Raw genomic sequence first — 11,342 nt, forward strand, 5'->3', positions numbered from 1 at the left:
GAATAATGATAGTCCCAATTTCATGGCTTTGAGAATGCATAGAATCATCAAATGTACATGCATAGTTCCTATAAAAGGCTGTGCTTTCCATCCAGCTTTGGTTTTGAGAATCTTTTTGGAGATTCAGTTAAGCCAGTTTTATTAATCTATTGCAAATGGGATTAATTTTCAGTAACCTGTCATTCTGTCCCTTCAGGACTTATAATGGATACTTGCTAAACTGAAACCTGTAATAGTGTCAAGTACCCAAACTCTGAATATTGGGGTCCCTTTGGACATCAATTAATAGTTCTTGTCCAAGAGTTCCACTAAAAGAGAAAGGTGACGCCTTTCTAATCGCTCATACTCATCTGTAGGTAAGGTAGACCCTTGAGACAGTATGCAAGATACATCGTTTTTGAGAGTTAATTTTATATAACCACTTGCTTAGATAGTATATTTTAAACACAAAAGTATATCTTTCCACACAATTCTATGTCATTGTTGTTGACTTTATACTTACCTGAGGTAAATAAAATTCCTGTTTTCTTTTCGTGTAGTTAAGTGAAACATAGTAACTACAACTGAATATATGTATTCAATATATGACCAGCGGTACCTGCCTCACCTGGGAGCTTGTTAAAAAGGGAGAATCTCATACCCTGCTTCAGACATACTGTATCAGACTCTGTGTTTTGACAAAATACACAGGTGCTTCTTGTGCACATTAGAACCAAGGGGTGCCGGATCAGAATGTTGAATTTTGGTATTCTGTGGAGGTCATTAGAAAAGAGCTATGGGTTACTGCGTGCCTTTGAATCTGTATGCTCCCCCCAGCTCGGAATGCAAAATGATATATTTCATTAGGTAGTTCCTTCACCCCTAGATGACAACCAATTGGCTCCATAAATAGAATGTGTTACAGAGCCAATGTTTTCCCATCTCCATTGAGCCAACAAAACTATTGTCGAGTTGTAAAGATGTCTGGCAGAATTTGAAATGCACTTGAACACATGGCTGTTGAATCTGTAAGAAAGGAAATGAGGTTAATTTAGCATGACTAAATTTTAGTGAGGCTATGCTGGCCTATAGACTTTCAGAGTTATTGAAATTATGCAAAAATGAATAACCTTTATTAGCTGTGAATCACAGACCAGTACCCTGTTTTCTGTATTCTTTTGTTCTTTTATATCTGTGCATGGCAGAAAATTGGAAAATATGAAGAGTAAAAATTAAATTATATATATATTTACTATAAGAAATAAACACAATTAACATATTTCTCTCCAAGAGGGTTCAAGCTCTTTGCCCTTTTACCCACTGAGGCGCTGGAGTACCTCTACATGCCAAGAATTTATAGACAGTGATGACTAAAATTAGACGTGTCCCCTGCCTTCATGAGATTTATAGTCTAGTTGGGAGAGAGTCAACTTCCCAGTGAAGCAAAGAGGAAGAAAGAAGGTTTTTACAGATTTGCCAAGTGAAGTGAAGGTAAGGATCAGACAGTGGTAAGAGAGATTAGTGGGGAGATGTGAGAAGGGTGTTAATCTGACTGAGAGAAAATCAGCCGTTATCCGGAGAAGGAAGATTGAGAAGGAGCTGATGCAGGGCTTTCCTAGCATGTGTGAAAGCCATGTTTTAGGAACTGATAGGCGACTGGGGTAGTGGACAGGAGAATGGCTTGAGATGATCATTGGCAAATAACTAATAGAGAGGGAGTGAATGGCAACTACCTAGGGGAGCTGGTTACAAAAAAGGAGTTCCTGCTATGCAATATAAGAACACAGAGCTTTCATATTTGATGACCCTTGTTGCCACCATAGGGCTGCATGCTGCCCTTGATTCTCCTTTCACTTGAAGGTGAAGTCTCTCTGGTTGGAGGCTTTCAATTTGCTGTGTGAGTCTGCCCATCAGATCCAATCCACAATGACTGGGGGTGGGGAGGTGGTGAGGAGGGGTGGGGAGAGAGGGAGGGAAAGAGAGAGACTGGCCATGCCTACAAGGAAACTAATGGACCATAGGCTAAGGTACTGAGGTCTTTTACCCCTGACCCAAAGAAACATGTCTGTGTGTGTGAGAGAGAAGCATACATATGGTGTGAACTAATAAGAATATTTAGTATAGTTAAATATGTTTTTATTGAACAGCCCTATAATAAACATAACTTTTTTGTTGTTTAAAGCTGAAATACTCCAATATCTTCTCCAGTCTTCTCTGAGCAGCTCTCTACAACCATAACAATGGCAAAAAGAAAAAAAAGAACAAGAGTCCCGTTTCTATTGTGCCACACCAATATTTGTTTAATCCTTTGAGCTTCCAAGATTTACCCCACCACCAATAAGTTGTCATTATGCCTTGAAAATGCCAGATTATCTAAATTCATATATCAGAGAAGAAAATTTCTATCATGTATATTTGAGAAAAAACAAATTTAATCTAACAATTTGCTGGGAATGAAAGGAACAGAGAAGTCACTATACAAACCTCTGGCTAGTCTCAATTATTTTGCCATAAGGAGGTTAAGGTGGGTAGGGGGATGCAGTGTTCTGCATTTTAGGCCTCTGTAACATTGGGCCTCTGCAATCTTAATATATTCTTGAGTACAATGGAAAGTGGAACCTTCAGGGTCTTCATGGCTTTTGTGTTCTACAGTTAGCTCTTTAATCCATCTGACATTTACCCTGGTATTTGATGTGAGGTGAGGATTTACTTAAGTGGTTTCCAATAGTTATCTTCTTTTCTTGACACTGTTTAAAGGAATATTTCTTCTCCACTGGATTGTAGTAATTGATTTATAATGTGTTGAGTTTGTTTTTATAGCAAAGTCTGTTTCAGGGCAATCTAGTCTGATAATTCTTGCATCAGTGCAAAATTCTTTTAATGCCTGTGACTTATAATTCATTTTAGTATCTGAGCAAATTTTTCTGCAATGGGTTCTTCTTAAAAATGTTCTTAGCTATTACAGCTATCAACTGTGCTTTTCCAGATGAATATTAGAATATAATCTTTTAATACATTTTTATTGTGAAATTTAACATATATATGTTATTTAACATATATATGGTTAAATATATATATTTAACCATATATATGTTATTGTGAAATTTAACATATATATATCAGTGATAACTTTCAAAATACGATTCAACAAGTAGTTAGAAAATTTCAAAGAATGTTATGGGTTACAGTTCCACAATAGAATGTAATTTTGATTCAATGTTTCCTATGATATTTTGATTAGAAGTGATTTAAACCCATAAATTAACTTTAGAAGAATTGATATATTTATAATGTTTACTATCCTTATCCTAGCAATCATTACAAATTTTGATTGATCTCCAGTTCTTACAATCCTTTCTAAAATACTTTTTCATATATCTTTTTTGTTTCCTTCATTTGGGTCCAATCTATAGCCTTAGATATTTCATGTCTTTTGTTACTATTATAAATGTAATTCTCCGTTTAATTAGTCTTCTTCCCGTTTTGTGCTGGGAATGATTTTCGCCTTCTGCCCTGATATTTTAAACTAAGAAAACTCTAAAATTCTTATTTGATTTCATTTTATTATCTTTCTGTTATTTCTGGCTTACATACCAGGTAGACCATCATATTATCTTGTATTGTTAACATTTTTGGCCAGTTCTGTTATTCAAAGCATAAAAGTTCATGGCTGCTACTTCTTGCTGGTGGAGTGTACCTTTTATCCATAAATGATATCTTGACTCGGTGTCGAATACTTAGGTCACAACCCTTTTCCCTCAGAACTCTGTAGACATTGCTTCACTGTCTTCCGGTGCTCAATACTGCAGAGCAGAAGTCTAACACCTGACTGGTTTTTGTTCCTTTGTGAGCTACCTAATTTTTCTGCCAGGCTGTATGTAGGATATTTTTTTCTTTGTTCTTGCAATTCAAAAATATCACCAGGGTAAGTCTAGATGTTGTTCTCTTTTCATTAACTTTAACTGAAATGCAATGAACCTTTTTGATCAGCAGACTCTTTCAGCTCAGGAAAATTTTCTTCTATTATACCTTTAATTATTGTTTCAGCTCCATTTATTTTGGTTTCCTCTTCAGTATAGCCAATTATCTGTAAATTGAATCTTTAGTCTCTCTTCTATTATCCCTCATCTTCTCTCATCATTTCCACCTCTTTGTCATTGTCTCCTGTAGCTTGGGAGACACATGCTTAGAAAATGCAGGGTCTGGCAAAAAGTAAAGGATCAGCAAATGACAGCTGTAATTATCATTATGTTCACCGCCCTCCTCTATCAAGCCTTCATTCAGTGAATGGAGTCATTAATAATATTCTTTCATTGGTGGGGAATTTCAGAATTTATAAAGCACTTCACAGCCATTATTTCATTTGACCCTCATACCAAGCCTTAGAAGTAAGAACCATTATCCTTATTTTACAAAGGAAGAAACTGATGTTCAGAAATGTTAAGTAATTTGCCTAAGATGACACAGCTAAGTAGTAGTGAATCTAAGCACAGCGCCCTTATCCTGGGGTGGCTTCTAGGTCTCTCCTTCCTCTCTAGGGCAGCATTGTTTCCAGATTACTGGCCCCTTTGGAATAGAAAACCTGGCAAAGAAGACATTAGTTATGGAATTTTAGTTGAGGAATTTGTACTCTTAGGAAGCAACAAATCACTATTTGTCACTTTCTTCCTTTGTTTAGATGGATGTCCGCATTTTCTTTTCTTCAAGAAGATATTCTAATTACATGAGCCCCTTTAAGCAATAAGAAGCAATTGTGATCACAGATGTCCTTGATCCTTCCTCCTGGTCTTGTTTCTAAAAATAGACTCTTTGCTCAGGATTCCTCATGAAATAGTACAGTTCAGCTTTTGTGTTGTAAAATCCTCAGTGTTTGAAATTAACTTTATCTACAAACTGTAATACCAACAAGAAAAAAAAAGAAAAGAAAAAGAAATTGCACTTCAGATTTTTGACATTATTTCACTCTTTTATAAAAACTTTCTTCACATACCAAATAGCAATTGAATATTTAGCTCTGTGTTCCAGTTTGCTAATGTTGCCATTAAGCAAAATACCAGAAATGGATTGACTTTTATAAAGGGGGTTTATTTGGTTACAAAGTTATAGTCTTAAGGCCATAAAGTGTCCAAGGTAATGCATCAACAATTGGGTACCTTCACTGAAGGATGGCCATTGGCATCTGGAAAACCTCTGTTAGCTGGGAAGGCACGTGACTGGCTTCTGTTTGCTCCCAGGTTGTGTTTCAAAATGGCATTCTCCAAAATGTTGCTCTTGGGGCATTTTGTCCTCTCTTAGCTGCAGCTCCTCTTCAGAATGTCACTCTAGTTGCTCTCCAAAATGTCACTCTCAGTTGCTCTGAGGTCCTTCTGTCTGTGAACTCCTTTATAGGACTCCAGTGATCCAATTAACACCCACCTTGAATGGGCAGGGTAACACCTCCATGGAAATTATCCAATCAAATGTTTCACTCACAGTTGATTGAGTCACATCTCCATGGAAACACTCAGTCAAAGGATTCCAACCTAATCAACACTAACATGTCTGCCCCCACAAAATTGCATCAAAGATAATGGCATTTTGGGGGACATAATACATCCAAACTGGCACAGTCTGCAATTCAGTATTTCATATTTATTGGTAAGTATATGGTTATACTTTTAGGATCTGGAATAGCAGATCATTCTTTGATAAGGATCGAGGCATTGAGTTTCTGAAATGTGTTAAATGCAGATTGCATGGTGAATTGATATATAAAATCTATTCTTTGTTCTGGCTCTTGATCACAATTCCTTTTAGTCTCACATGTCTATACTGATAGTAGGCCCTAGCCTTAGTCCTAGACCTGCCCTTTATCCTCTCTCCATTGGGCCTTCTACACACAGACAGACACACACGTGCATGCACACATACACTCACTCATCATGCTTTCTTAGGGCCCTGGAGTAACCAAGGCAAGACCAAAACTCATCTCGGTTGGGAGAATTTATTTCCCCTCTGAAGCCAGTTGACCTGCTGGAGAGATGTCATTTATCTTGAGTCCATGATATCTTTCTCCAGAATGAACAACAGGAGGAGAGGGTTTTGCTCTCTGCCTCTTCCATGGTAATATCTTTTTTCTTAAACCCTGTAGTTTACAGCCCCACCATGGAAATCATTCACATTTTTGACTCTTACATAAAGTCCTTTGAAGTGTCAAATTCAGGACAAAGCATTTGAAGATTCCAAGGTGCCTATGTTTGAGATATCAGAGGGTCTGAGCCTTTCTCAGAGAGCCATAAAAGTCATGAGGTGGGAAAGACATAAGTCTCAGCAGAAGTATTCTGAAGCAATTATATGAATTACAAAAGCCAAGTTATTATGCAAATATGAGGCCTTTCAGGCCAAGTCTACATGAAGGAGAAAAGGCCACTGCTCTTTTGCAGACTCAAAGGGAGGTCTGAGAAATTTCCCTGCCCTTGTTCCCTTCTATTCATTCCAATTACAATTCCAACCTAGGTTTCTCTGGGTTACTTTGAAATCTCTGTAGCATTAGATCCTTTCAAATTTAATACTCAGTAAGTCATAATACATGTATATATGTGAATGGATGTTTCTTTCAAGTTAACATTTTATGTGCCTGCCTTGTGTCAGGCTCTAGATTTAGGTTACCTTAGAATCAGACACCTGTAATTTCTAAGCTTCATTGCTTTATGCTCTTTATGTCCTCCTCTATTCATTTCCCTCTTGGTTGGTGTTTAACTTTAGTAGTGTTTCTTTGAAAACCCTAGCCTGTATCAGTTCCTCTGAGGCCTCATGGCTTTTTCCATACTAAAGTTAATATCTTCAAAGGACAGCCAGTGCTCTTGGGGTGGCAGGCGTGTTTGTCACTGTGGACATCTGTGTCAGCAGACCTCATTGGAGCAAATTAATATTGATTTCCCCTCTTAAACTATACCTCCTCACCAGAGATTTCTTTCGAACTTTGGTGGCGGGGTGTGCTTTGCTTTAATTCAGGGGACCATTTCAAGCAGGAATTTGTTCCCCCATATATCCTGAAATTGACTTTATTTTGCAGAATGTACCAAAGCAATACTTGGGTCAGTACCAGTCATTAAAAGAAAAACTTTTCATGCAATGTAGGATCTCAAAGCTTTATTGAGCAATTTATGAACCAGGCAGCACCCCATTCAGAAAGTAGAAGGGAGCTCTGTCAAGGGAGTGGGAAGGGGAAGCTTATATAGGGTGAACAGAGAACCAAGTCAGGAAATGTTGTGAGTGGCTGATATTGAGTTCCATTTTACATGTGAGGGAGAGGGACTTCTTATGGACTGGGGAGCAGATATACATTGGTTACTATGGTATATCCAATCTGATAAGTTGTCTCTCCTGAACGAAGCTTGTTTACACCAGGTGCTACTTATCTGCAGTTCTGTAGGACGCATTCCATTGTCCCAGTGTTTTGGAAACCCCTGCAAGTCAACTGTTTTTGTCTTCCGAAAAATCTTTTCTCAGAAAGGGGTCCCATGTGGCAATGCCCAATGCAAGCGGCCATTTTATTTTACTTCACACAGTAAGTCTCTTGGTACATGCAGTTCTTACAGGTGACACCTTGACATTTTGACACTTCTTTTCTGCTGTAATATAATAAATAAGTAAGTCTCTAGACCTGGAAATGGTCTCTTCATAAAGAAGAAATAGTTTAAAAAGATAAACAACCCAATTTAAATATGGGAAAAAGACTTCAAAAGATATCTCTCCAAATAATATACACAAATGGCCAAAAAGTACGTGAAAAGATGCTCAACATCCTTAGCCATTAGGCAAATGCAAATGAGAACCACAATGATATACCACTTCACACACACTAGAATGGCTACTGCTAAAAAAATGCAAAACCGCAAATGTTGGAGAGGATGTGGAGAATTAGGACAATCATTTGTTGTTGGGATTGTAAAATGGTGTAGCTGCTGTGAAATGCAGTTTTGTTTGGTGGTTCCTCAGAAAGTTAAATATATAATTATCATATGACCCAGAATTTCCACTTCTAGTTGTATGCCCAAAAGAATTGAAAGCAGGGATTCAAACAGTTATTTGAACAGCATTGTTCATAGCAGGTTTATTCCCAATTGCCAGAAACAACTCAAGTATTCATCAACCAATGAATGGATAAAAAAAATACAGTAAATACATACAATGGAATATTAGACAGCCATGAAAAGAAATGAAGTCCTGATGCATGCAACATGGATGAAACTTGAAGACATCATATTGAGTGAAATAAGCCAAACACAAAAAGACAGATGTTGCATGATCTCACTTATATGAAATAATTAGAAAAGCAAATTCCTAGAGTCAGAATCTAGAATACAGGTTACCAGGGGATTGGGTGGGGACAGGGAATGGGAAGTTAAGGCTTCAAATGCATGGGGTTCCTATTTGGAATGATGGAAATATTTTGGTAATGGATGGTGGTGATAGTAGCACAACATGAATGTAATTAATAGCATTGAAATATATATATCTGAATATGATTAATGGGGGAACTGTTATATTGTATATTTGGTTACAGAATAAACTTTTTTTAAATCCATGGAACTACACAACAAACAGTGAACCCTAAGTTAAACCAAGGTCTATAATGAACTGTTCAATTATAATAAATGTGCTATCATCAATTATAACAAATGCTCCACACCAATGCAAGGTGTTAATAATAGGCTGGTATGTGGAATCCTGTATTTTATGCATGATTTTTTTTTGTAATCCCACAACTTCTCTAATAATGAAAAATAAGTGAAAAGAAATTAAATGGTTAAATTCATCAAGGGCATTCTGGTCACCATAAATTATTTGTTACCAAACCTGGCTTCCAGAAATAATGCAAACCAGTTAGAGAAACCTCATTTTAAAGGATGCCCACTGCCAAATCAATGGTCTTAATTTGACGGATGTTGCCTACCAAAGTGTTTACAGTACAAATTTCCAGATCTGAATTTTGTTGCCTTAACTAATCATCTCTGTACCGGAGAAAACTAAAACAAACAAAACACAAAAGTTATCTCCCAGATGCGTGGTTTTAAATCACTAACAAGGACAAAAGGGAAACGTAGGTGCCAAACTGCCCCATGAATTCCTAAGTCACTAAATATGCAGCAGTTTCAGACTGGGCCTCCCAAAGTTTCTGCAGTTTATAAAGAGATAGTGAAAATGTTTCTTTCCCAAATAAGTCAGTTAATATTTTTAAAAATACTAACAACAAAAGGGGAAAAGAAACAGGTTGCTTGAAGCCAAAATGATCTGAGAGCTCTTTGGTTAAACATATCAAATGAATGCCAGGCTATTTTGGACCAGTATTTGTTTTGGGCTTGTCAGTTGTTTGTTTTGCTTTGTCTTCTATTAGATTATTCTCAGTTTTATTTTGACACAAATATTTAATTTTCCTGTTTCTTCTTGATGCCTAGAGAAACAGAGCTCTCCTGTGTAGTTAAAATGATAAGCTATGTTGTGCTCCTGGGACCCCGAAGGGCATTAGCTATGCTAGTCCCTTTACACAAGCCCTCTCCTCTCTTACCAGGCTTATGGTACTAGAACAACAAGTGCTGACACCAAATCAGGGTGTCCCAGCTTTCCATTTGATCATGCCTCCCTAGTTCTCACCCACCCTAACCTTGGCCAAACCCTTATGTCATCGGACATGGGAGGAAGGACCATGTATTTGAGTATTCAACAAATGCTGAAACCTTTGGCTGATGTCTGCACAGTTATTACATCACAGAGTGCTATGAACATACCCACCATGGAGAAGACCCATCCAAGGGATTCAAGCCAAAGCATTTTTATAACTCACCAGCACCCAAAACACACTTTTATTTCCTCCTTGTACTGACAGCATTTATAAAATCTGGAAAGTTGAAAAGGAAAAGGCAGTTGTGAGTTAAATGAAACGAGCATGCTTATTGATTGAAAATCACATGGAGAAAATGCCTTATCTAAGTGTCCAGGGGTACCTGCCATTACTCTAACCCTTCCAGTCAATGATAGTCAAAGTATGCCCCTTCCTCTGGTCTCTCGGTCCTGCCTGCCACAGGGCTGGACATGCCTCTGAGGGCGGTATTGGCATTTTATGTTTATTTGTATAATTCTGGATTTATATCTACCTCCCCCTTGATACCGTAAATTCCCTAAGGGAAGGGGACAGGTTTGTTTTGTCACGGTTGTATCCCCTGTGCCTAGAACAATGTCTGGCCCAGAGTAGGTATTTCATTAATGAGAAGGAAGGGAGGGAGGGAGGAAAGAAGGATCCTATGGTGAGAAGTCTGCTACTGGGCTACTGGAAAAATAGAAGTGCTAAATGCAGGAGGCCCTGGGGTAGGAAGATTGATGGCCCCTAGAACCTGAGAATACATTACCTTATATGGCCAAAGGATCTTTACAGATGTGGTTAAGTTAAGGATCCTGAGATGGGGAGATGATCCTGAATTCTCTGGGTGGTCCCTAAATGTAATCATGAGGGGCCTTATAAGTGAAAGAGGGAGGCAGAAGAGGAAGGCAGAGTGAAACTGTGTGAGAAAGACTCCACCAGTCATTGCTGGCTTTGCAGATGGCTAGGGGTCACAAGCCAAGGAATACAGGTGGCCTTTAGATGCAGAGAAAGGCAAGGAAATGGATTCTCTCCTAAAACCTGTGGAAGGAACACAGCCCAGCCAACACCTTGAACTCACCCCAGAGAGATCGCTTTTGGGTTTCTGACATATAGAAGTGTAAGATAACAAATTTGAATTAGGTGTTACATTTGTAGTAATTTGTTACAACAACAATAAGAAACTAGTAGAGGCTCCATAAACACTTTCCTTTTCTTCATGTTACTAGGGACTCCTTTGGCTTCGAATACCTCTCTAATTCCATGTAAGGAGCTATATTTTTCTCTAAGGAATAATAATTATAATAAGCCTGAGGATAAAAAGATTGGCTAACAATTACGGAGTACCAGTTAATACATTGTATGGTTTTTATAAGGACTCAGTGTGATATTCTATATAATGCAGTTAGCATATAGCAGCTTAACATGGCACCAGACTTAGACCTGGAGAGAGGGGCCCCTGTACTGAACTCTATATATGTTTTAGAGAGTCCTGGATAAAAGAATCACATGCACAAAGAAATTAATTTCTTAAAAAAAAGAATCCTCACGAGTCCCTCTGCCATGCAGGATCTTGTTTTCAGAGCTGGCTCAGTGCCATCCATAACCCTAAACATCCATTCTCCTAACTTGGTTCAAGCCCCACATCTCTTGCCCTGTGTCCCCAAACGAAAGGAAACTGCACACAAATGCAGTTGTGCCACTGCTGAACATCAGTGAGGGACACTGCTTCAGGGTACAGGGT

Source organism: Choloepus didactylus, chromosome X (genome assembly GCF_015220235.1).
Source record: "Choloepus didactylus isolate mChoDid1 chromosome X, mChoDid1.pri, whole genome shotgun sequence".
NCBI lineage: Eukaryota > Metazoa > Chordata > Mammalia > Pilosa > Megalonychidae > Choloepus > Choloepus didactylus.